The sequence below is a fragment of the Saimiri boliviensis genome, chromosome 2 (genome assembly GCF_048565385.1).
Source record: "Saimiri boliviensis isolate mSaiBol1 chromosome 2, mSaiBol1.pri, whole genome shotgun sequence".
NCBI classification, from domain to species: Eukaryota; Metazoa; Chordata; class Mammalia; order Primates; family Cebidae; genus Saimiri; species Saimiri boliviensis.
Genome location: NC_133450.1, coordinates 32,376,112 through 32,403,742, shown reverse-complemented (window position 1 = coordinate 32,403,742; position 27,631 = coordinate 32,376,112). Strand labels below are relative to the sequence as shown.

General features: G+C 38.7%; 1 protein-coding gene across 14 annotated transcripts in view; it reads left to right on the top strand.

The window, feature by feature from the left end:
* SIPA1L1 (signal induced proliferation associated 1 like 1) overlaps positions 1 to 27,631 on the top strand; it is a 391,460-nt gene that overhangs the window by 18,977 nt on the left and 344,852 nt on the right. Inside the window, exon 1 of one of the 14 annotated variants that reach the window (XM_074393038.1) lies at positions 1 to 27,631. This exon is cut by the window's left edge and continues 17,594 nt beyond it. The exons of the other annotated variants lie outside the window; for them this stretch is intronic. The gene's annotated coding sequence lies outside the window, so the exon portion shown is untranslated. 14 annotated transcript variants of the gene reach the window in all.

Sequence of the window (27,631 nt, the reverse complement as noted above, 5' to 3'; positions counted from 1 at the left end):
GGTGAAGGTTGTAGTGAGCTGTGATTTCACCACTGCACTCCAGCCTGGGTGACAGAGCAAGACTGTCTTAAAAAAAAAATAAGTGGTGGATGAGTGAACTTTCAGGACGTAAAGATGTGCTAGTATCTCAAACTCCTAGAGAAAAGTCATAGATAGTATATTTAATTTCCTCTCTTGCCTGGATTCAAAGTAGTGGTTGTCATTGAATGTCCTTTCTGGCTGACAGAACTTATTGAGATGTGGGGAACAACTTCCACAATGGGCTGACACCTGCCAAGGGAAGTCCAAGGCCCAGGACTGCAGATGCTTTTACTATGAATAGCTAGATGAAATGTGTGTGTTTTGGTGAAATAAATACAAATCTTCAGTAAGTTTGTAATAACCACAGGATTTTTTCTAGTAAGAACGCCTTCATGTTACTTCCCAACTTGGGCAAGACAGGAAACTTGAGACATTTATTTTTGGGGGTGAAATGCTTTATTTCTCATCTTGCAGCATGGATTGTGTTGTGTAATTGTCATCTTGTCATTGACTTCCGCCAGTTGCCCTAAAATTATCAGGTTGTCATCAAGACACCATCTGCTTTGTTTTGAAATACATGTCTTTTAAGAGGCTGGAGGCATATTAGAAATATACAGATTTTCCCACCAACTTTTGTTTTAGATCCAGGGGTACAGGTGCAGGTTTACTACCTGGATATATTGCGTGATGCTGAGGTTTGGGCTTTGGATGGTCCCGTTACCCATGTACTGAGCATAGTACCCAACAGTTAGTTTTTCAGCTCGTCCCTTCCTCGCTCCCTACCCTCTCTAGTAGTCCCAGTATCTATTACTGCCATTTTTATGTCATCAGTACGCAATGTTTAGCTCCCAGTTTTAAGCTAGAACATGTGGTATTTGCTTTTATTTTTCTGCATTAATTTGCTTAGAATAATGGCCTCTACCTATATCCATTTTGCTGCACAGGACATGATTTCATTCTTTTTTTTGGCTGCATAGTGTTCTATGGTGTATATATGTACCATATTTTCATTATTCAGTCCACCGTTGATGAACACGTGGATTCCATGTCTTTGCTATTGTGAATAGTGTTGCGAGGAACATGTTAGTGTGTGTGTCTTTTTGGTAGAATGATTTGTTTTTCTTTTCTTTTTCTTCTTTGTTTTTGTTTTTGGAGACAGGGTCTCACGCTGTTGCCCAGGCTAAAGTGCAGTGGTGCCATCTCTCCTTGCTGCAGCCTCTTTCTCCTGGGTGAAAGTGATTCTCCCGGCTCAGCCTCCCAAGTAGCTGGGACTGTTGGTGTGCACCACCACACTTGGCTAATTTTTGTATTTTTTGTGGAGATGGGTTTTGCCTTGTTGCCTAGGCTGGTCTCAAACTCGTGGACTCGAGCAGTCCACCTGCCTTTGCCTCCCAAAGTGCTGGGATTAGAGGTATGAGCCGCTGTACCTGGCCTCTTTTCCTTTGGGTTTATGCCTAGTAGTGAATGGGATTGCTGGGTTGAATGGTGACTCTGTTTTAAGCTCTTTGAGAAATCTCTGAACTGCTTTCTACAGTGGCTGAACTAATATACATTCCCACCGACAGTGTATAAGAGTCCCCTAGAAATACACAGATTTTTAAGGAGATGTTGACAGAACTGAAGTTTATTGAAAATACCAAAAATGTACGTTTAAGTTCAGTCTTGGCTTTTCCAAGTGTGCATCTAGGAAACATGTTCAGTTGATCAGACAAATACAATTGCTAGTAAAGTTCCTGTAGTTAACTTAGATTATGGTGGGAAAGGAGTACATTTTTTTATACCTTAACTTTTCTATTGAGTTTTGGACTTTGTATGTTTTTTGAATCTAGTAAACCTTCTTTAAACCTTATGTACAGCCTATTTCTCCAAACCAAATATTTGAGATTTCTCCTTCATGTCAGTAAATCCTCAAGATTTTCTGCTTGGGTTTATTAGATAAGGATTTTTGGTGGTGTAATAACTGGGTTGGGGTGGTTTTATCTTAATCTCTTGTTTGCTTTAGTATTTAGGATTATTAATTTCCTAAGAACAAAGATTAATTTTAAAAAGAATTAATTTTAAAAAGAAGGCCATGATGTGCCTTCTGAATGGCAGAGAGCCCCGAAGTTATTGAATGAATTCCACTCCTGGTGCACTCATTTATAGCAAGATGTGCAAGGACCTTAGCCTATTTATCATCCTGTTCTTGGTTTACCATTGCAGCAGTAAATCACCTTGATTGGTTCACTTTGTCTTTGCATTAAACACTTTTCATGTTGAACTGCTTAAGAGTGTTTGAAAGCTACCTTTTAAATAATGTCATGTAACTACAATAATCCAACAATATTGAGGACATGCCACCCTCAAACCTTGGTCCAACCACCATCAATCTACAAAGTCCATTTCTAAATATTACCTAATATTCATCATTCACTCAACAAATACTTTTTGAGCTGTTTTGTGTCAGGCAGTGGCTGTGGATGAGCTATGTGTTTCATAGATAACGCTGCAGTTCTGTTCTCAGCATGCCTCCAGCTAGTTGGAAATTCAGAAAGAATAGAGAAAAATGTCTATCAGGAAGAAGATGGAGGAAATAATTTAAATATACCATCTTTGATTTTTTCCTCTTTGTATTATGGAAGCAGTACCACAAAGTACCATAAGACTTTGTGGAAAATTTGGAAAATACAGGAAAGTATGAAGAAGAAAAACATCATCCATCATTCTGCCACCCAAGAATAACCACTGTTACTACTTTCATGTTTCCTGTCTTTGAAAAAACTGGCTTCCAAAAACAAGCAAAACAGAGCTCTGTCCAGTAAAAGGTGATTTTTTTTTTTTTTTAAGAGACTAAGTTTTGCTCTGTCCCCAGATAGAGTGCAGTGGCGTGATCTTGGTTCACTGCAACCTCTGCCTCTCAGGTTCAAGTGACTCTCCTTCCTCAGCCTCCTGAGTAGCTGGGATTACAGGCAGTGCCGCCATGCCCAGCTAACTTTTGTATTTTTAGTAGACACTGGATTTCACCATATTGGCCAGGATGTTCTTGATCTCTTGACCTTGTAATCTACCCATCTTGGCCTTCCAAAGTGCAAGGACTACAGGTGTGAGCCACTGTATCTGGCCTAAGGTGAAATTTTATGAGGAAAAGGGGAAAAGTCCCCCACAAGTGTTTCCGCTGTTGAAGGGACCATGATGTGGAAGCAGCATCTTAGGGAAGGGATGTCTGGGAGTTCTCAGGAAGAAAGTATCGGGGAACAAAACCAGTAACAGTGTTTACCTTACATTTCTTTGTGAGTAATTTCCAAGTTAAAAGTTTGTTGTGTTCTAAAACTTGATAAGGTGATAGTTGGCATTCCAGATGCTTTTCTCAGGCATTAATCTATGCTAGGTGAATAAATGGAGTCTTCCTTCTAGGACAGAATGTGCAAGACGATTTTTAGATTGCAGTGTCCACTGCGTGTCCATGGTTTAAGGTTGGGAAACTTCATAACAGGAGAAGCAAGAAAGGAAACAGCTTTTTAAAAAGCATCTCTTAGGTACTAGCACATTTTTTGAATTCAGTGTTTCATTTAATTTTCATAGCAAACATTTGAAGGAAGCATTTTTCTCATTTTTGTAGTTTAGATTTAGGAAATGGATTTAATTGCTTGTTTAGGGTCATAGTGTTTCATATTAAGTGGCAGGGACACATGCAGGCTTTGGAACCGGAGACCTGGGTTCCACCGTAACGCAGTGATCTCAGACAATTTTTCAACCTCTTTCTCAATTTTTAACAGGCAACGATGATGCTAACTCAAGGTTATTATAAAGATGAAATGAGGTAATATATGTAACAACCTTCCTACAGTTGGGATTTAGGACCAATAAATGAGAGCTCTAAAATGTCACTTGTAAGGCAGCAGGCCCAGTGCCTGGCATATAGTAAATGTCTAATAGATGTTGGACCCAGTGCTTCTTACGAGCCCTCCCAACTTTTCAAGTTTTTGAAAATTTATATCTATCTGTCTATCTTATCTGCTATCTATCTATCTATCTATCTATCTGGATAGACATCTATCTATATTCTATATGTCTATATAAAGAAAGAGATGGGTCTCACTCTTGCCGTGGCTCACTCTTCCATTCAGGCTGGAATGCCAGGCGTAATCTTGGCTCACTGCAACTTCTGCCTCCTGGGCAGAAGTGATCCTTCCACTTCAGCTTCCTTAGTAGCTGGGATCACAGGTACGTGCCACCATGCCCAGCTAATGTTTTGTATTTTTGGTAGAGATGGGGTTTTGCCACGTTGCACAGGCTGGTCTCAGCAGACCAGAGCAAGCGATCCACATGTTTCAGTCTCCCAAAGTGTTGGGAGGTGGCGTGAGCCACTGTGTCTGGCCTGCCAACTTTTCAGTTTTTCTAGTGTCTTTCTCTTGGATTTTGAAGGACCTTAATGGAAAGATATATTTCATTTGAATTATCATGGTGGATTCTTGGATTTGTAAAGTAAGTGTCATCTGCACTGCACTGGAAAATTCCATCTCATCAGTAGTTTTCTTTGAAAGGTCATCCTGAACCTTTTCTCCTCGGTGTCAGTGGAGAAGGCTAGGGGTAGGAAAGCTAAGAGCTCAGGTGGGGGCGGGGGAGGAAGAGAGCAGGAGGAGTCAACTTGGACATTTTCCTGGCCTAGTTTGCCACCTACCAGCCTTAGCAAGGACTGTACTGTGGCCATGTGTGGCTGAGATTGTAACTGAGCAGAGGTTCTCTGTGGGAGACAGGAACTATGTGGAAGATGTTTGGTTCTCCGTGCATAGTCATACTCTTTGATGCACTTAGTCATCACACAGTTGTTGATGCTTTCCTGTATACACTGCACTGTGCCAGTCCTTGGGATTCAAAAGGTGTCCCTGCCTCTCTAGGATTAAACCAAGTTGATAGACAAGTAACAAAAAATTACAACTCAGTTTTATATTCTTAATGACTAACGATGGTGAGCATCTTTTTATGTGTTTGCTGGCCATTAATAGATCTTTGGAGGAATGTCTGTTCACATTCTTTGCCCATTTTAAAGTTAAAGTTTTTGTCTTTTGTTGAGTCATCAGTATTCTTAATGTATTCTGGGTACAGATCCTTTATCAGATTTGCAAAATGTTTCTCTCACTCTGTAGGTTATCTTTCTACTCAGGAGGCCAGACTTTGAGGGGAATACAAAAGAGAAAAGGCCACTTAGTAAGCATGAAAACGAAAGAATAGGCTGAACGGCTACAAATATTTTAGAAAGATTATACCTAGGGTGATCTGTGACTTGCAGGAAAAAAATTTGAAATTACCACAGTGATTTAAAAAAAACTTTTGGAAGTATAATCTACATCAAATACACAAATTATAAAGGTACAGCTTGATAAATTATCAGAAAATGCATACACACATGTAATCACCATGCCAGGGTCATGACAAAGAAAATTACCAGGCTCCTAAAAGCCATCTTCTGAACCTTTGCAATCATTAGCCCTCCTGTACCCCAAAGATAGCAGCTCTTTTGACATCTGTCACCATTGATTGGTTTTTATATATTTTCGAATTTTATAGAAATGGGATCATACAGCATGTTTACTTTTGTGCCTGGTTTGTTTTGCCTAACATGTAAAATTTATCCATGTATTTCTTATAGTTCATTTTCATTAGTCAATAGTTTTCCATTGTATCAATATCCAACTCCCTTGATGGACATTTGAGTTTCAGTTTTCAACTTCTGTTCCTTAGGCCCTTTCTTGTATGCATGTTGAGGTGCACATGGGGCATGCCTTCCCACTGGATATATGTCTAAGAGTGAACTTGCTGTGTCATGAAATGTATTTATGTTCCGCTTTATTAAGGTGTATGCAAATTAATTTTTAATCTTTAAAACAAAATAAGAACTAAAAAGAGGTTAAACCTACTGTTTAATCTTAAAAAAAGGGGTTTCAGAGTAATTCACTCCTTTTTCTTACTATCTTTTATAGCAGGAAAGTATTTTTCAGAAAGAGAAGAGTAGACTATGAAAGATGAGAGTAAAGCAAACAAGTTCTTGGCCCCTTAAATAAGAATCTCCAGGGTGAAAGGGATTCTTCCCCAGGATACTGAAAACTCTACCATTAATTTGAGGAACCCTAGTTGGGAAACTTCGAGAACTGAGAAGGTGAGAGAATGTCTTCTGGGGCAAAAAGATGATATCTTTTTCTCACCCATCACAAGGGCTGTGGTCAACACTCCTAGTAGCAAAGGGCAGGCTAGCAAGAAGAAAAGCATCACAACTTTAGTTAGCAAAGTTTTACATGACATGAGAACTTTTGGAAATAAACACCCAAAGACCTAGGGAAAACTGTTTCTATGCTTAGATTTGATGCGGAATCATGGCCATGTAGTAATGTGATTGCACAAAAAGGGAATGATCTAGGTAATAAATTGAGAGGGGAACTCAGCAAGGCCTGTCCAGGTTCTTCTCAGCCTCTTTGTGTTGAGCATTACTTTTCCACTGGGTGTGGGGCGGAACCCTTCTGGAATAAGGGTCTTATGATCTATTTTCAGGTAAGATGGGTCAGAGAATTTCTGTATGACTATGCTTCACATAGAAGGCAGGGGAAGCGACCTTATTTCTGGGCCCCTCTAGTTTCCTTCAGTTTAGAATACTTTGGGGCAATGTATTCTGACCCAACACTCCTGAAATCTGAAGGTAAGTCAGTGTTTTATTTTTTTTCCCCTAAAGGAAAACTTTTTTTTTTTCCTAAAGAAAGGAAAATAGAAAAATTTCATGTGACTTTCTGGCAGAATTTTAGTGTAGGTTTAAACGGGTGATTTGATAGCATGAGAGAGAAAGGTAGTGGTTACCAGGAGTCAGGATGTTTTCAGTATTACAAAAAAGATTCATTGGGCTTCTAATTCCTGTGGGTTCCTAGTACTCCTGCTGCCAGGGGAACAAAGGTCAATGTCAAGTTCTAAATTTGGGAGGTCAGCTTGTAGCCACTATCCTTAATGCATTTCCTTGCACATATTTTTTGATAGCCCAAGAGTGGGGGAAACAGACGCATTAGTAAGTAAGCCCTAAATATAGGCAGAGTGCCTAGGAAGCTGGTTAAGGAGTGCTCTTGTGGCATAGGGGATCATGTGGAGAATAGGACATCTTTTGAAGAGGTGATACTACTTCCAAAATCTGAAGAGACAAAGGGAAAATAGAGTAGGGTAGGGCGGGCAGGCAGATGCTGAGGCTTGGTTATAAGAGCTTTTCTGCTAGATGGAGTAAAGGGATTATGCAAAAGCTTTTTGTAAGTGGGAGGTCTCAAACTCCTGACCTCGTAATCTACCTGCCTTGGCCTCCCAAAGTGCTGGGATTACAGGCGTGAGCCGTCACCACCGGTCAACATGGTGAAAACCCCTTGCTACTAAAAATTAAAAAAAAAAAAATTAGCTGGACATGGTGGCTTGTAATCCTAGATACTCGGGAGGCGGAGGCAGGAGAATTGTTTGAATCCGGGAGGCGGAAGTTGCAGTGAGCCGAGATTGCACCACTGCACTCCAGCTTGGGTGACAGAGCAAGACTCCATCTCGAGAAAAAAGAAGTGGGAGGTATTGCTTTGCCTGTTTATGCTATGGACTTGGGGCTTTTATAGACCTAGGGGAGCCCTGGAAAGATTTTAAATATCCAGGGAGCAGAATGATCAGATTTACGTTGAAAAAGTTTGCTCATAATATAGAAAATAGTACGTACTGATTTCAGCCCAGGGAAATAGGAAACTTTTACAAGAGTGAAGTCAGGAATTGCAGTGGTCCTGAACAGATTCTGGAGGGACTTAAGAGAGACTAAAATAAGTCATTCTGTGCTAATCTTGTTTTCTTTTAAAAATAGATTCTGAAAAGTTTAAGTAAGTTATTAGTTAAGGGAATGCTGTCTTTTGATTTCAACAGAATATTTAGTTTTAACAAAATGCTGTCCTTTTGAATAAGTTGAGAAAATGTGCGACGGGTATTAGGTAGATTTCTAGCTTGTTGAGCAGAGCAGTAGATTTGATGGATCTGCGTGAGCTGGGAGAGAAGCATTTCATCCTGTGCTTTTGCACTCTGTATTTGATTTCTGTGGGTTACAGCTCTGATCTTTGAAATGGTTGTATTATTGACAAAATTACCTGTGAAGTAAAATTAGAAAGGTAAGGTAGTAGTTGACAAACTACTTTCAAAGTTTAAAATATGCCTTTATAAAATTTCAGCAACGTGAAATTGGTTGTAGGGGTTGTGGGGACAGAAATACTACTATTTAGGTCGAAAGCACAGTATAATTACATAAACAGATAAATAGTATATCTGTGATAACAGAATTTTTTGGGAGAGGTGATTAAGAAAAAATGCCTAAAAAGTCTCTTTAGGGCAGCTACTCAGGAGGCTGAGGCAGGAGAATTGCCTGAACCCAGGAGGCGGAGGTTGCGGTGAGCCAAGATCGTGCCATTGCACTCCAGCCTGGGTAACAAGAGCGAAAGTCCGTCTAAAAAAAAAAAAAAGTCTCTTTAGGGGAGCAGTGATGGAAAAAGTTGAGAACCACAGCTTTAACAGAAAGCTGTGGAAATGGCTAGCTAAAACTTACAATAGGAGTAGATGGAGATAGTTGAAAATTTCTGCATTTAGGACTCGAGACTAAAGGTACCATGATACCAGAGTACTATCTTCTGTCTCTAGCTAATGAATAGTCCTGCAGCAAACATGTTTGTATATTTCTTTTTAGTGATGTCATCTATAGGGGATATAATTAGAAGTGGAATTGCCAGGTTGTAGGATATGTGTATATTCACTTTGGTGGAAACTGAGAAACAGTTTTCCAAAGTGATTGTATCAATTTATATACCTATTAGTGGCATGTGAGAGCTCCACAGACATGTCAAGATTTGGCATTTCCTGACATTTAGCTTTAGCTATTCCGGTAGTTGTGTAGAGATGTTCCATTGTGGAAGACTAATGCATTTGAGCACCTTTTCATACTTATTGGCCATTATGGTACCACTTTTTGGCATTATAGAAATGTTCTGTATTTTCATTGTGGTTGTGGTTAAATGACCATACGCATTTGTGAAAACCCACGGAAAAACTGTACACTAAGAAGAGTGAATTTCACTGTATGCAAATTGTTAGTTAATAAAATTACTAAATACCATGTTCCTTATTGATTTATAGGAGTTTAAAAAATACATTCTGGATGAGTTCTCCATTGTATATGTGCATTGCATGTATGTTCTTCCACCTGCTGGCTTGCCTTTTCAACTCTCTTAATGGTGTCCTGTTTTAAGAAATTTTAGTTTATCTCAGGGTCACAAAGATAAGGATGAATTTCAAGTAACCACATGAAGAAGTAAGGTCACTAATCATACAAATGTCTGACCTGGGGGAGACATTTCAGACCAAAGAGGCAGCAGGTGTGAAGAACACAAGGCCAGGTCCCTAGAAGGGCGTGACCAGGAACGGAGGAGCACAGATGAGCAGAGAGAGGCTTTAAGACAGCAGGTGGGTCTTACTAAAGACTTTCCTCTCACTGAGATGGGACTCCTGAACGGTTTCGAGCCGAGCATTGACATGGTCCTACCTAGGTTTTCAGAGTCGCTGGGCTGCTATGTTGAGAGTAGCCTGCTGGGGGTGGGGTTGAAGCTGGGAGCCAGTTAAGAGGCAGTTGTGTTCTGAGGTAGTGGTGATGGTGACTTCGACCTGGCGGTGGCAATAAATGGCATAGTTGACTGTTGATAGGTTTTGAGTGTGAAGCTGAAGGATATGCTCATGGTCTGGAAGTGGGATGTGGAAGAAAGAGAGAAGAATGGCACTAGGTCTTATTTTAGTGTTTATTTTTATTTTTTGCCTGAGCAACTGGAAAGGGAAATTGGAAAGTTGGAGATGGGGAAAAGGTGCAGAAGATTTGGAGTAGTGCTAGCCATCTGCTTGTATTTTACAGATGTAATCTTATATTTTTTTCAGCATTTTATAAAGAAAGACCATTTCAATACCAAAAGAATAGGAAAGACACAATTTCAGAGTAAAGATCAAGCATTTAAATTGGATAAATTTAGCCTTACGAAATGCTCAGTTTTTTTTTCCCCATTTCTCTGAGGACCTACAAATGCAGGTATTGTTTTACACACCAGCTTTGGGAATCATTGATTTGTGGTATCATGTACGTATCCTTAGATCTTGACACTATTAACAAATGAGCATTATACCCTTACTTTTGCAATAAGATTGATTGAGATTAGAGTCTAAACATGAGACGCAAACAAAAAATTAAAGTAGGCCATATGTCATTTCTGGCCTAGAGACACTTCATTTCTTTTTTTTTCTTTTTTGAGAAGGAGTCTTGCTCTATCGCCCAGGCTGGAGTGTAGTGGCTCTATCTTGGCTCACTGCAGCCTCTGTCTCTCAGATTCAAGTGATTCTCTCGCCTCAGCCTTCCGAGTAGCAGGGATTACAGGCGCCCACCACCACGCCTGGCAACTTTTTGTATTTTTATAGAGACAAGGTTTCACCATGTTGGCCAGGCGGGTCTTGAATTCCTAACCTCAGGTCATCTGCCTGCATCGGCCTCCCAGAATGCTTGGGATTACAGGCGTGAGCCACAGTAGTCTGATACTTCATTTCTTAAAAAAAGTGTGTGTGCCAGGTGCAACCAGAGGACACATATGGTACATGTGTAGTCATAGTAAAGCTTGAGAGTCATCTTAGTAACTTCTTTGCAGACATTCTCTAAGAAATTTTAAAATTTTGTTTTGAAGCAGCCAAGCTCTAAGTTTTCTTAAGCAAATTGATTTGCTTTGTTCTTAGGGAAAATATAATTTATGTTTTAACTTTTGCATATTCTCATTCTCCCTGCCATCAGTGCTAAAGCTAAGTGCACTATAAATTGTTTGATAAAAGCCATTTGGGGAACAGTAGGCAAGGTGAGGTTCTACAGTGACAAAGGCAGAGCTTGCTGAGTGTCTGGAGACCCAGGGCCCGTGGGGCACTAAAATTACTGAGACTTGTCTTGAATCACTCTGCCCTGACGATGCATACTTGTGCTTTGGCAGAGCATTGAGATGCAGTGAATGATTATCAGTGTCATTAATGGCCTTCAAAGTGTAAGTGATCTTTATAAAGTTTTGCCTTTGAGTATTGCCTGGAAAGTACCTTGTATAGTTTGATAGTAGAGTAATTCGATTAGTCAAAGACATCAAATGTCCTTTCTAAGATTCTGTTGCCACTTTAAGGACCAGTATTATTAATGGCTGATTACTTTTTCCATCTTTGCCAAGTAATTTTATAGGACTTAATCTTTATACCAAGAAGAGAATTTTAACATGCATAATCACTTCTCAGTGCTTGCAGTCTGTTTTTAGTATTAGGTAGTAGTGTCATATTTTAGCTACCTGGTGTGTCTGTAGTTTTAACATGATTATCTTACCCTGAGGGATGCAGAAAATCAGTGAAAAGTTCACTGCTTCTTTGTGAGCTAAGTTATGCCTTGGCACGAAGTACCGATCGTTTTGGCATTCAAATACAGCATTAGATCACTTTGCCTGCAGTTGTGGAATATTCTGAAAGTGCTACCTAACACTGCAGGATTCTCCATAAACTTGAGCTGATGTAGAAAGTGATGTTTATTGTATTCTCTTCTCAAATATCTTGCCAAGTTACTGTCATCAGACTCTTTATTGATAGAAAATTAGGTAGGCAAAAACCATTTTCTTCTCCTTGCATGGCAGAGGTGATGAAATTTATGAGAAAGTACATATAAGGGAAGGTTCGAAGCATCGATTGTGACTGTAAGCCCTGGCTTGAAACAAAAAACTCTTGGCTTATATGGTGGAATATTCTGTGTGTTGTTTTCTCTTCAGTCTCAGCTCTTCAATGTGGAAATAATGAAATGAATATTTGCTATGTGTGTTGGTTAGGGTTTTTGTTATAGATACTAAGATTTCTTCTAGTAGTATTAACAGCAAGTGATTTACTAAGGGCGATAGTTTAGCAGATTGGGAAGGCTGATAAAAGAGACTGTATGCTGAGTTTCTGGGAATGGTTGCCAGTTCTGCACTGTGGAAAAGGCCTGCTGAGGAGCTGCTGCTCCTGATAGTCAGGGTGCTGCAAACCAGGAAGCCAAGCAAGACTCTTCCCCACTTCTTCCACTTTCCCTACGTAACTCTGTTCCGAAGGAGTCCCATGTGGCATGGCTGGTTGGTGGAATTTAATTCACGTGTCTGCCTGTATACCCCCAATTTGCTTATTTGCTTGGTTTTTAAAAATTCTGTAGTGGGAAGGTGAGATTTACACAGTAAGGAAATAGTGAAAAAGTAACAAAGATGATTTGGGGCTCCATGAATAACATACCCATTACAGTACCTATTTAAAATAATTTAATGTTAATTATAAGCAGTATAATACTAATTCATAATATAAGATTTTAAGTGAAACTTTAAGGAAACCTACTAATTAAAAACACACTTTTTGGGCCAGGCACCGTGGCTCATGACTGTGATCCCAGCACTTTGGGAGGCTGTGGCAGGAGAATTACTTAAAGCCAGGAGCTCAAAACAAGCCTGGGCAGCATAGCAAGACCTTGTCTCTACCAAAAAAAAAAAAATAATAATAATAAAAGAAATTATCACACCTGTTGTCCTAGCTACTAGGGAGGCTGAGGCAGGAGGATTGCTTGAGTGTAGGAGTTCAAGGCTGCAGTGAGCTATGATGGTGCCACTTCACTCCAGCCTGGGCAATAGAGTGAAACCATGTCCCTACAAAATATAACAACATCAACAAATAATATTTCATTGTGGGGATATACATAAAGAATATTTAAAATTTTAGGAGTTTTATGGTTGTGTTACTTTAAAATTCTATTTACTATAGCAGGAGTATGTTGATAGGAAAGCCAAAGATGAGAACTTCCATGTTTTTTTTAATCATTGGTGAATACCACTGCAAGTCAAGACCCATTCTTGTGAATTTGTTCTAATCAGAGAGAGAGAGAGAGAGAGAGAGAGAGAGAGTTGAGACTTTATGAATCAGTCAGTATAAATTCATTAGTTATTTGAAGAATATTGAAGAATGAAATTGAGTCTGATGGTAGGTTAGCAGAATTATAAAGCATGACATTATTATATCTTTAAAAAAATTTATTCATTCTTTAGAGACAGGGTCTTGCTGTGATCACCTAGGGGGAAGTGCAGTGGTGTGATCATAGCTCACTGCAGCTTCAAACTCCTATGTGCAAGCTTTGGTGATCCTCCCACCTTAGCCTCCCAAGTAGCTGGGACTATGTGTCACTATGCCTAGCTAATATAATACTTTTTAATACGTGGCTATTTATCTGAAGGTTTTTTTCCTTTTGTGTGTGTGTGTGTGTGTGTGTGTGTGTGTGTGTGTGTGTATGTGTGTGAAATAGACTTAGCCCTAAAAGGGACTCAGAAATCACATGGTCCAACACCCTGATTTTATAGTCGAGGAAACGGAAGCCCAGGGCGAGAAGTGATTTGCTCAAGTCTGCATAGCTGGTTGGTGATAAGGGTGCCTGATTTCATAGCCCATTCATTTCCTACTGAACTTTCTAGGAAAGCACAGGATTCTCCACACTGGTAAAGGCTCCTGGATTCGCCATTCTGAGATTTGAGCCCTGATGTAGTAGTCAGGATGTCTTAGTGAAATTGTTGGTTGGTTAACACTGGTACTCTTTTTTTTTTTCCCAGATAGGGGTCTCATTCTGTCACCCAGGCAGGAGTACAGTGGCATGATCTCTGCTCGCTGCAATCTCTGCTTTCTAGGCTTAAGCAATTCTGTAGCCTCAGCCTCCCAAGTAGCTGGGACTATAGGCATGAGCCACCAATGCCCGGCTAATTTTTTTTTTTTTTGAGACACAGTTTTACTCTATCACCCAGGCTGGAGTGCAGTGGTGTGATCTTGGCTCACTGCAACTTCTGCCTCCTGGGCTCAAGCAATTCTCATGCCTCAGCTTCTTTCAATTAGCTGGGATTACAGGAGCACACCACCATTCCCGGCTAATTTTTTTTGTATTATTAGTAGAGATGAGGTTATGTTGGCCAGGTTGGTCTCAAACTCCTGACCTCATGTGAGTGTCTCACCTTGGCTTTCCAAGTGTTGGGGCATGAGACACTGTGCCTGGCCTCTATTTTTTGTATTTTTGTAGAGATGGATTTTGCCATGTTGCCCAGGCTGGTCTTGAATTCATGAACTCAAAGCGATCTGCCTGCTTTGACCTTGCAAAGTGCTGAGATTACAGGCATCAGCCACTTGCCCCACAAACCCTAGTGCTCTTTTATGTTTCAAATGAACAGTGGGACATTTATTTTTGAATTTTGAGGAAAATGAATCACAGAAGTAAGAATTTTGTTCAAAACAACACTTGGGATAAAAACACACCAAGCATACCTAATTGAAGTTGTAAGTTTCACTTGGTAAAATAAGCTGCAGAAATGAAGGGGGTTTACACACAACTCTCCTATTTTAGTCTTCTGGGTTGTTTATAAATTTGCTCATATATAACTCTTTTGCTAGAGCATTTGCCGTTACGTGTATAGACAGTACAAGTTAAGAATTACTAGGAAACTTCAGTCTGGCTTACTTCATCTTCTCCTTGATGTCTTTGCTTAGACTCTGCATTTTCAGTGAGTCTTACCCTGACCCCACCCTGTTTAAGATTGCAGCCCACCTGCCCTCCATTCATTCCTGAGTCCCTTTTTCCTACCAGCCTGTCCTTTTTCTTTACTGTAGCACTGTATTAGTCAATTCTCACACTGGTATAAATAAATACCTGAGATTGGGTAATTTGTAAAGAAAAAGATTTAATTGGCTCACAGTTCCGCTGTAGAGGAAGCATGACCGCTTCTGGGAGGCCTCAGGAAACTTTTAGTCATGGCAGAATGTGAAGGGGATGGAGGTACATCTTACATGGCTGGAGTAGGAGGAAGAGAGAGAGAGAGAGAGAGAGAGAGAGAGAGAGAGAGAGAGAGATAGAGATTCCTCATGTTGTTTTGTTTTTTCTTTTTTGAGACAGTCTTGCTCTGTAGCCCAAGCTGGAGTGCAGTGGGACGATCTCAGCTCACTGCAGCCTCCGCCTTACGGGTCCCAGTTCAGGCAATTCTCCTGCCTCAGACTTCTGAGTAGCTGGGATTACAGGCACACACCACCATGCCCAGCTAATTTTTGTATTTTTAGGAGAGATGGGGATTTCACCATGTTGGCCAGGCTGGTCTTGAACTCCCAACCTCGTGATCCGCCCAGTCACACTCACAAAGTGCTGGGATTATAGGTAGGAGCCACTGCACCCAGCCAGAACCGATCTTTAGATATTAAAATTTAGAGTACTAAATGATAAAAATGCATACAGAGATTCTCAGATACAGACTTGGACATGTAGCTGGTTTGTAACATAAGTGATTGAAAATGTTTGCATTGTCAACATTGTGGTTGAAAATGTTGAGTTTCAGATTATCAGGGTAGAGGATGATAGAGGATGGATGTAGAGTATGAGGTGATAGAGGATGGATGAGGAAGGAAGTGAAGTCATCAAGATCTCCCATCTTGGGAGATTTGGATGGTGCTTCAGCCGAGTCATTTAGATGTGAGAGTACATTTCTACTAATCTAAACCTTTTAAGAAATGCCAAAACATGAAACAAAGCCTTCTATTTAAGGCAGATAAATTTTAAAATCTTCTAAAGTCTTCGATAGCTAAACTGATGGTAGTCTTCTATTGTGTTCTAGGGTGTAAAGTAGTTTATAAACGATCATTTTTATTATCTAAAGATACATTTGAGTTTTAGAATTCAGTGACAATAAAGATGATAGATAATGTCTTAGGAAGATGTTAGGAAACCTAGAAAATACCCTAGAAATCAAATATGCTAACTTTATGAGCCTAAGGCCAAAGCTTAAATGACCCCACTCAGTGTTCTATCACACAGCTAGTTAATGGCAAAATTGCAATGAATTTTGTCACAGATTTTCACTGAAGTGTCAATAGGAGAGGAATGTACAAGCCTTTCTTTGGAGATAACTAGGGAGCAATTATGAACTTGAGATCTGCATTTTACCTTAAAAATTTCAGAAGTCATGCAGCTATTTCATCCTGTACGAAGTATTTATGTCTTTCTGTTTTTATGTGTGTAAGCATGTGCATTATTATAGTCTTGCAAAAACGTGCTTAGTTGAGAAATTGTGTTTTGGAAGTTGAGACAATGCACAGAATGAGAGATCACTGTAGGTTATTGTCTTAGAGGAAGTGTTAAAAGTTTTAAAGAAACTAAAATGAAGAAATATATCTACTTGATCTGTTCTAAAATTAAATTAGAGGAAATTAATGAGAATGCAGTGAAAATAACTTAGAAAATATTTTAAATCTTGAGAAGAAAGAATTGTTGTTTATGCCATTTCAGCATTCTTTGTAAGGGCAGTAAGACATCATATTTTGTATCTTTTTGCTAGATGTACTGGTTTTGACAGGAGTTTTTGAAAAGAGAGATGATTTGTATACATAGTTTATATATGCTTTTTTCCTGAGGATAAAGTTATAGGGGTATGGAGAAAGACAGCAAACCTCACTGTACCCTTCCCCTTTCACTAGGAATATAATAAAGGTTTTTACTGAAATCTTTTATGTAAATTGTGGTTTTGCAGCACATGGTTGAATGAGATATTTATCATGCAACTGATTTGTGACTCAATTTCATTTAGCTCCAAAATGCAGTTTTCACAATTGATTAGAAAGCAGGTGTACCATTAGGAGCCTTGGGCTGGCAGTCAGGAGGTTTTGACTTCGTTTTATTGGTAAAATTAGGGTATTATAGTGGTAAAGGGGTATTGGGGTCTCTTTTGGCTCTGCAAGCTTATGGTTTGTATTTGTTCGTGATATGCTTAGTGCTTCCTTACAAATACTTTCCAAAACTCACATGTACAAATAGTATGTATGTATTTCACATTTAAATGGCTCCACATGTAACAACAGTTCTCTTGAGATGACTGAGGACCAGGGCCCTTCATTGTAGCCTGGTCAATGGGTTTTCCTGTGACTACCAGAGAAGTGTAAGAACTTGCTATGCAGTCACTGGTGGCCTGTGAAGGGCCTTTTTCTACTATGCATGTCTCAGAAAAAAGCCTCCTGAGACATGAGGATTTTTAAGTGAGCCTGGAATTTTTAGGAATGGACATTTGCTACCCCTGAGCAGTTTGCCCTGTGGTGTCCTTACATCATCATTGGAAGCCACTGCCTGAATTTATGTTGTCTTGCATTAGAAGGTTTTCCAGTGCTTTAAGGATTTAAGATTTAATTGGGCAATAGTGTATGAACAATTGTTTTACTGTGCTAGTATCATGTATCAGCGGTCTTTTCTCACTGAAGGCATAATGTTGTGTGTGATATTTTCAGTTAAATGTTTCACACTATCTAGTTTAGAAGCTTTAGGTGGATATGCAGACATACCCTACAGAAATACTGGATTCATACTCCATTCTGGCAGAGTCACATATTTAGAAGTTCAAATGTGGTCTCTGTTCGCAGCCCGTCTTGGCAAATGGTAAGTGCCATGTGGGTGGGGAAGAGATGCCACTGTGGTCAAGGTAATGGGCTGGAGCTGGCATGTGTGTTGCCACTGGAGCTTTGTACTTGAGAAATGAGTTTGCTAGTTTTTTAGAAATCAGCTCCGTAGTCAGAGATAGTTTTAATGTCCTTGAATTATTTTGTGATTTAGCTGCGACTATTTTTTCACGTCTTTTGGATTTGAAGTTTTAAAAAGCTGGGCAGTTTGATCAAGTATGGTTTAGATAGAATAAGCCAAAGGTTTCCTGTGAAAGACTTACTTTGAGGCTAGAGAAAGCCTTTATTCCTCTCTCATTCTACTAAGGTATGGCAGTGTTAAAGCAGATGGAAGGCTGGGATTTGAGCTGAAGTTGTGTGAAAGCTTCACTAGCCAATTGGCTGACTCTAATGGTAAGACAGGAAGAACCACCCACGTTTTCCATTTTGGATTTGAGTCACAGAAAACAGGTTTCCTGCAGAAAACATTTGGCTTTAACAAATTTACGAAAATTTCATCTTTGATCAAATTGATATTTTTATCTGCATTGTACATGGATCTCAAATTAATTATTTCCCCTTTTCATTCTTTGCATGCATTTCAAATTAATTATTTCCCCCTTTTCAGTTTTTAGGTGAAATTTTCAATTTGAATCTTCTGTAGTATTGACTGTAGTCTAATTTCCAAGATTTTTATGAAATGTAGAATCAAAGGACTATACTTTGAGGTAAAAATCTAGTTTCACTTTAATAATTCACAGATACTTCCGCAGGAGTCTGGAGTTTCTCAGACGTCTGTAGTAGAAGTATAGGTGAATTTTTTGAAAGGTGGCAGGTTGAATTCCTCATACGGATTACCATCTGTTTGGTGTTAGCTGAGGTGTTAGTGGGCTTGGTTACTTAAAACAATTAGAGAAGCAATATATAATGGCAAATAATACACACACTCTCTCTCTTTATCTCTCTCTCATTTAAAGTGGCTTATAAAACTGTATTTAAGTTTTTTTGGGAAGGGGATCATCCTTTCTTCTAATACCTTCTAATAATCACCTCTATTCCATGATCGATTTATCAGTCTGTCATCAATCAGTCTGTTTTCTATTTGCTTACAGCTAAAGACAAGTATGGTTTTAAGAATTAACTTCTCTACCTCTGTGGCATACCAAAGTACTGTAATAGTTCTAAGTATGAGAAGATTGTAGAAAAAGATCTGTACTTGGAATAATTTGGAATTTACAGAGCTTGTGTTTAGAAATGAGTTTTCCCCAAGAAGAAAGGGAACTGTGCCAAACACAGACAGAAACAACTTATTCACCCTCCTCTCCCATCCAGAAAACCACAATGCATAGAAAAAATTGTGCTGAGTTGAGATTGTCATAGTGTTTCTGTATACAAGTGAAAATGTATTTCAGAGAAGTAACACGTTGGGTTTTTAAAGAACGACCTAATTTGCCTAATGGATCATGAGGGTACTGAGTCACTTGTAAATTAGTTTTTGAGCCTCTTTAGGATGGATAGTTTTCAAGCTTAAAATGGATGAAGGTCAATTTTAAATTATTACCATCGTGTGAAGAGGGACATTGGCAACTGAGGAAATAATCTACAAATCACTGATTAGAAATGTGTTGTAGGATGACTCCTGTAGCAGATTTAATTTCCTAACTATATTACTAGTTAACAGAAACTAGTTTTTAAACTTTAATGCACCAGCAAAGTGTCAGCCTAGAAACTGGCTTGGGATTTATAACAAGATACAGATGATGTGTGGACCTGTTTTCTTTCCTGTCCCAGGATCAGCCTTAATCAGATGCTGTAGTTACTTCTTTACTAGTTTCCCTCTGTCCACTCTTCCTTCCTGTTTTTCCTGCTGGAACACATCAGGGCTTCCTCCTTATCTACAGCAGTGGTTCCGAAACTCTTTTGGCCTTCAGAAACCTTTTACACTGTTAAAAATTATTGAGGACTCAGGAGAGTTTTTGTTTATGTCTGTTACATTCATGACTATTTACCGTATTAGAAATTAAAATGGAGAAAAAGATAAAACCTAAGAATACATAAGCACTCATTCCTTAGCTGCAGAGTGATGGCATTATCACAATCATGTGGCTTTTTGCAAACACTTTACTCTTCCAAGAGTGAAAAAGGCAAATTATGTTAGTTTTGAAAGTTAGATTTATCTATCAAGATTTAATTTACATTCAGGAAAATCTGCCCTTTTTAGTGTAAACACATACGATTTTAAATACAATGCAGATATGAAACATTTCTATCTTTCCTAAATGTTCCCCTTCCCAACCCCTGCACCCACTGACCTATTTTTTCTCCCAACCTATAGTCTGGCCGTTTCATAACTGTCATATAAATGGAATCATACAGTATGTAGTCTTTTGAATCTGGCTGCTTTTATTTAACATAAGGCATTTGAGATTCAGTCGTGTTGTGTGTCTCACTAATTTATTGTTGTTGTTTTTTAAATTGCTGAGTCCTGTTCCAGTATATGAATAAATCACAGTTTGTGCACTTACCAGTTAAAGGACATTTAGGTTGTTTCTAGTTTTTGGTGGTTATGTGTCTTGGTTTTATTATTAAAATAATTCTGACCTTGTAGACCCCTCAGGGTCCTGAAACTTCTTGCCGAGAACCTCTGCCCTACAGCACATCATCTGCATGTCTCACTCTGTAGCCCAGGCTGGAGTGCAGTGGTGAGATCTCGGCTCATTGCAACCTCTGTCTCCTGGGCTCAAGGGATTCTCATGCCTCAGCCTCCCCAGTAGCTGGGACTACAGGCACATGCCACCACACCCAGTGGTGTGCTCAGATCTTGGCTCACTGCCACCTCCACCTACCTGGCTCAAGCCATCCTCCCACCTTAGCCTCCCGAGTAGCTGGGACTCCAGTTGTGTGCCAGTATGCCTGGTTAATTTTTGTTAGAGAAGGGGTTTTGCCATATCACCCAGGCTGGCCTCGAACTCCTGGGCTCAAGTGATCCTCTTGCCTCTGGCTTCCAGAGTGCTGGAATTACAGGCATGAGCCACTGTGCCTGGCAAGGCTACTAAGTCTTAAAACTGGCTCTTAGCTAAGCGGCACATTAGAATAACCTGGGGAGCTTTCAGTAGAAGTTCTGATAGCTCAGACCAATTAAGTCTTAATCTCTAAAGATCAGGCCTGGGTGTTAGTATTTTTTAAAAGTGTCACTGTTGAATCTGCCATGCAGCTACAGACAATTACTGTTATAGAGTTCGACTTACCATGATGTTTTGGTGGTGGTGTAGTCAAGACAAGAATCCAGGTCTTTTGACTCCTTATTCTACTGCCTTTTTCTCTGCACTGTGATCTTTCACAGGAACCAGAAGCAATGCAGAGAGAGAGAGAGAGAGAGAGAGAGAGAAAGCCTTGGTGTAAATGCCAGTGTTTTCAGTTTTTGGAGGTGCTGTAGCATAAACACCAGAACACTGAAATTAAGGGGACTATGTTTCTGTTTTGGCTCTGCGTTTATTAACTTTGGATTAATAACTACTTGAGTCTGTTTTCACTTTAAAAGTAAGGATACTACTATAATTTCTAAAGCTCATTGTGGGGATCAAGTTAAGTAGTATGTTAAAGGATTTTTGTAAATTATAAAGTGAACTTCTTTTTACTCAAGTTTTAACCTAGTGCATTTATTGGCTTACTTTCCTTGGGATCTATAAGTTACATAAGAAATACATAAATATGGTCTCACTGAAATAGTCAGATAACACAGAATTATGCAGAGTGATGCCCAGAGGTCACTGTTAGTTGCATACTTTGAATCCTTTGGTATGCATTTAAGTGCATAAATATGTATGTTTGTGACATAAATTTTTTTTGTCTTAACATAAATAGTAATACTGTGTGTGTGTGTGTGTGTGTGTGTGTTTTAAATTAACATGTCTTAGATCATTCCATGTAAGAATATATAAACCTCTCATTCTTTTAATAGCTGTGTACATTTTTATATATTTCCATTGGATGGACATTTAGCCTGTTTCTAATTTTTTACTTTTATAAGAAAGCTAATGAATGTTTGTCGCTTTTTTTTTTTTTTTTTGAGATAGAGTTTCACTTTTGTCCCTCAGGCTGGAGTGCAATGGCGTCATCTTGGCGTACTGCAACCTCTGCCTCCTAGGTTCAAGCGATTCTCTTGCCTCAGCCTTCTGTGTAGCTGGGGTTACAGGTGCCCCCCAACCACGCCCGGCTAATTTTTAAAATTTTTAGTAGAGATGGGGTTTCACCATGTTGGACAGGCTGGTCTCAAACTCCTGGACTCGTGTGATCTACCTACCCTCACCTCCCAAAGTGCTGGGATTACAGACGTGATCCAGCATGCCCAGTCTTGCCTTTTTTTTTTCCCCCCAAGTTAAAACATTAGTTAATTCTTATTAAAAGATTTATCTATTTCCAAGATATTGGGGGTTAAGTAGTAAGTGTCTTCTGTGTGAAATCTTAGACCTTGTTTACTCAAGTCAAAATAGAACTTCAACTTTTTTTTGGTTGTTGTTGGAAAGTATGTTAGACCTTTTCTGGCAGAGCTTTTCTGTGTTTTTTGTACACTTTGTTTTATTTTTGTGGTTCTCTCGTTTCACTGTTAGGATAGACTTTTAAAGACAGGTGTGTGCGTTGCTTAAGTGTGACTCCTTTAGCATGACTGCTGTATAATTGCCCTTCAGTGATAACACCAACACAACAGCAAGGGCCAGTACTTATTTATGGTGGCTACTAAGAGCTTATTATACATACTTTTACTAAGAGCATACAGTGTATCATTTCATTTTCTCAGTAACCCAGTGAAATTGGTGGTATTATTCAGGCGAAGCGTTTAGAAATGGAGAATCAGAGAGGCCAACTTGCTTGCCCAAGGTCAGTTATGAATCCAGGATTCAGAGCTCTTGCTTCCTACTGTGATGCTCAGCAGTCTCCCAGGATTTTACCAAAATCAGAAATGGTACCTTGTATCTATGACATCACAGTTTAGTTTCTATGTTATTTATATTTGTACATCTTGTTTTTAAATAGTAGTAATAATTTAACATAAGCAGAAATAGTCCAGGCTCTGCAGTATCTACTCTATAGAAAGTACTTATAGTAAAAGTGATAAACATTAATACTATAATATAAAGGCAAATACTTAATGAATTAAGAAGAATGATATTTTGGAGTGAAAAGGGCCACTAAATGCGAGAAGTTGATCTTTAATTCTATTTGTTAAATAACAGGATGACCTTGATAAATAACGCTGTTTTCTCACTGGTGACATAGTATTAGACTAAGTAGTTCACTTCATATTTAATCAGCCATTACCCTGAGTACTTTTAGTGTGAATAACAAATACTTGTTAGAACATTTGGTGCTGGTAATCAAAATGAATTTCGAAATGGAATTGTAGTAATGCTTGCGTTACCTTGAGTAATAATAAGGAGAATATTTTTGCAATGGATTGTTTATGAATGATGAAAGATTAAAATGGTCTGTCTTTATTGATGAAAGTAACAGAAGGCAGCTTCAAAGTTTTTTTTAATTTTTTTAGAGACTGAGTCTTGCTTTGTCACCCAGGCTGGAGTGCAGTGGTGTGATCTCAGCTCACTGCATCCTTGACCTCCCGGGCTCAAGTGATCCTCCCACCTCAGCCTTCTGAGTAGCTGGGACTACAGGCATGTATCACCATGCCTGGTTAATTTTCTTTTTTCTTCGTAGAGATAGGGTTTCACCCTGTTGTCCAGGCTGGTCTTTAACCCCTGACCCTGAGCTCAAGTGATCTGCCTACCTCTGCCTCCCAAAGTGCTGGTATTAGAGGCCTGCAATGCAGCACCTGGCCAGAGGTTTTTAAGCATATTAAAATATCTGTCATTATTTTATTATAGGCATAATTGAGTGTTTTAAGGAGCGATGGGTGGTTATTTCTCAATAATATTCAGTATAATTGGAGTTTAAGCAAATATATAGTTTCACATACATTCTTTTTATACTCTTGTGTCACATTTCATTTGAATGGTAAAATAAAACAGTTCTAAGTGGCATAGTCTGGAGGCCAGGTGAAGGTGTCAGCCTCTTAACCCTTAGTTGATCTTAATGCATCTTAAGTTTAACATACGATTGCTGAATGGTTGAGACAAATCTCTTGATGGACTCTGAGACTTCCTGGCTGAACTCTTCGTTTTTATTAAGAGGTTACAAAATACGAGAAACCACAGTTCAGATAATAGGATACTGTCTTGTTCATGGTTTCAGTCTTTTAAATGACATATTTTTGGTCAGTACATCCTGGGTGATTCCCTGACAGAAGAGAATGAGAGTATGCTAGCTCACCTTCCTGTGTGGACTTGTACACTAAGAATTAGTCTGCTTCCAGGAAGCAACTGAGTGGTAGTGACGTTCAGTTGCTATCAGTTATGCATAGATTCAAATAAAACTTTGAGCATTCTGCTCTAAACAGTACACGTAAACAAAATTCTCCGTTTCTTCTTTTTCTCCCTTATCCAGATTATTTACTTGGATAGATTCAGGAACAACATTATACCTTATTGCTATCTACAAGGAGCTGTTTTTTGAGGTGAAATTCCTCTTAGAGAAATTTACTTTTTTTTCCAAAATTTACAATTCACTATTTCTGTCTGTGTTCTACATTTAAATTTTTAGTATGTAGAATTTAAATATTCATGTACATTCTGTCCTAGTGACTAAGGAGCATTATGTAAGGAATTTTTCTTCCTCTTTCAGTATATTGACATTACATTCCTTGGCCTAGTATTCATTTTGCATTTGTATTTCAGTGTAAACCTAACAAGTTCATTCAAGCAGTAGTTGAACAGAGGTTAAGTGGTATTATGGTTGTTTGGCAGGATATAGCCATAAAAACTTATTTTTAAACACAGAATGGCCTGGGGTGTGTGTAATATTCAATTGCGTAATCATAGATTACACTTTACAAACACAGGAATAAGTACCTGGGTCACATAAGTCTTCAGTGAAAAATTGCTCTATAGGATGGAGCCTACATCTTCCCTTGAGTGTTTTCTTAAGGATATTAATATTTTTCATTTAATTGAAATGTTTCTGATTGAATGGAACTGTGAATAGTTTTTTAGGGTTTCCAAATAATATCCTGCCTAACATCTAAAGGAATGGGTTAAAATGTTACCAGTGTTGGCTGGGCCCAGTGGCTCAAACCTACAATGCTAGGACTTTGGGAGGCCAAGGTGGGCAGATTACTTGAGGTCAGGAGTTTGAAATCAGCCTGGCCAACATGGTGAAACTCCGTGTCTACTAAAAATATAAACAAATTGGGTGGGCGTGGTGGCTGGCCTCTGTAATCTCAGCTACCTGGGCTGTTGAGGCAAGAGAATCACTTGAACCTGGGAGGCAGAAGTTGCAGTGAGCTGAGATCGTGCAGTTGCATTCTACCTTGGGCAACAGAGTGATACTCTGTCTTAAAAAATAAAAAAAAGTTACCAGTGTTTAAAAATGAAATGTATTGTATGAACTTTTCTTAAAAAAAAAATACAGTATGCTTTATAGGATCTTCTAAGCAGTATTGGAGGCACTCTATTTCCGTTCTTTAGCTGTCTACAGTAACATGAGGTACTTTCAAATACTGCACAAGAGCTCCAAAAACCAGTTCCTCACATTCATAACAGTGTTACCCTGAATGGACACATTACCAGTCGTTTCAAACAGAATGTCTCTAAATTCCACTCCACCCATCATGTAGAGGGTGAATTAATTCTAAGGATTTATTTATTTAGTAGCGATGACATTCATTCATTCATTTGTTCATTCATTCGTTCATTCATTCATTCATTTTATAGAGATGACATTTCATTATGTTGCCCAGGCTGGTCTTGAATTCCTGGCCTCAAGCAATCCTCCTGCCTCAGCCTCCCAAAGTGCTGGGATTACAGGCATGTGCTACTGTGCCCAACCAGGGTTTCATTTTAAATAGCTTACAAATCACAAAGATATCAGGAAGGAAGGAGAGGAGAAAAATACAAAATGTTGAAAAGTACATACAATACGTTTCATTTTTCAACACTGGTAACTTATTTCATGCTTTGTAAAATGATGCTCATCTCAAACTTCTTTGCATCCCAGATGCAGTTCTGCATGAAGGTAGAGTAGACAGCTGCCCAAATGCTGCACTTTAATGCTCAAGATCTTATAGGCCTCTAAATTGCTCCATGTTCCATCTGTTATTTTGGGATGCTTTCCAAAGATTCCTGTTAAGTGCCTGTGTCATTACTGAAGAAGTTATATGCTGGATGTTATCTGCCTTTGGCCTCTTGACAAAAATTTGGTTTTATCTGGAGAACAAGACTTTTAAGAGAATAGGATACAGGACTGTGAAGTTTTTTGGAAAGAAGGGTAGAAGAAATCTAAAATCCATGCAAGTCAGGGATGGTTAGCCTTGATAAAGCCATAGCTGTTAGGCTTGGGAAGCAGGGAAATGATCTCAAGTAGAGTAGGGATACAGTATCTATCTTACAGGCGTTTTAGATCCAGCCCTGTTTGATCTCTTAATCATCATAATACTTACATAGTTATTGTCATGTTTGAGTATAAAATCCATGGTACTTGAAGACCAAAGATCCAAATACTAGCAGTTTAGCAACACTTGTATGCTGCCCATGTAAGCCTCTTAAAGCATATTTCACACGTGAGGAAAAGTAGAAGTTTCCCACCCTTAATGGGAAGAAATGAAGAAAAAAAGGAATATTAATAATTGGCTATTACCACCATAGTACAATTGGCATTTGGATAAAGTGTCAGACATTCATTTATATGATATGACTTATTTAATGAGTTTGGAATCCCCTCATCCCATTCTTCATATTTATGTATTTGGAAGAAGGTAGATTATAGAGGAAATGATAAATTTATAATGATTTTGCTAATTTTGTGATAATGGTGATGGTTATATTAAAAATAGTTTTAAAAAATAGAAAATAGAGTTATATAATTATGAATGTTTGTATTTGTTGACATAAAGTATAAACAGCTTTAACACTTGAATAATCAGGTGGATTCAGGTTTTAGAAGCTATTCTAGTGAATTCCCTTTCCTTACGATCTTTTTGGTCTTAGAAATATTAAAAATAATCTTTACCATAAGGTAACGTTATTATTAAATTGAACAGACAGACTGACTTTGGTACTTCATTGGCAACTGCAGTGTGGTGATTTTCTAGATTTCTGGTAGAGTGTGTGTGTGCTGGTCAGGTTGTTTATTCTTGGTGCCCTCTTCTTTGTGAATATATTTCTGGTATGATAACCTTACCACCTTTCTGTGCTTAATTCCTTTTTGAACCCATGATACCCATTGTAATGTTATGAAAATAACTGCATATACATATTACAGAGAAGGCGTAGTACTGTGAGTTCTGCTTTATCCTATTTTCTTCTCTTTTTTCGTTTAAATTTTTGAGGTTCTTTTTTAAGGAAAAGTCATCAATACTGCATAGTAAATGAAGAATGTCTTTGAATTCCTTGAGTGTGCTTGAATATGAGAATGTTTCTAATTGTAATAGGAAGCCAATACAAGTTGACATTTTTTCTGCTAATTAAAGTTTAGAATTTTAATCAAGTAATACTTAGCGATAATGATGTTATATAGTTAGGACAGTGTTGGAGGACAGTGGTGATTTCTGGATTAGTTGCTCTTTCCCTCTGGTTTCACTAGGAAGAGAGTCGCTAAAGCTGAGAATTCTGTGTAGTTTGGTGCTGACATTATTATTGCATAAGCCAAATGTTTTGGGTGCTTCTTAGCTAGCTTTCCTTTACTTGGGTGGTAGAAAACATAACTGGATAGAATAGGCTTTAGAATCTGGATAAGCAATGAATATGATATGGAAACTTTGTCCCACCTTTTGTAAATACGGAACAGAAAGGTAACAAAAGCCTAAACAAATTTACATTAGAACTTGTTCAGAGAACAAAGGAGAACAAAGAACCAAGGAGAGAGATTCCTTTAGTCAGTAGTAGTCTAAAGGATTTAAGAACACGATTTTGTTCTTGACTTTTCTTCAGGAGTCACTACCGACTGAGCTATGGTAGAATTTCGCTCAAGAGCTTCTTGCTGG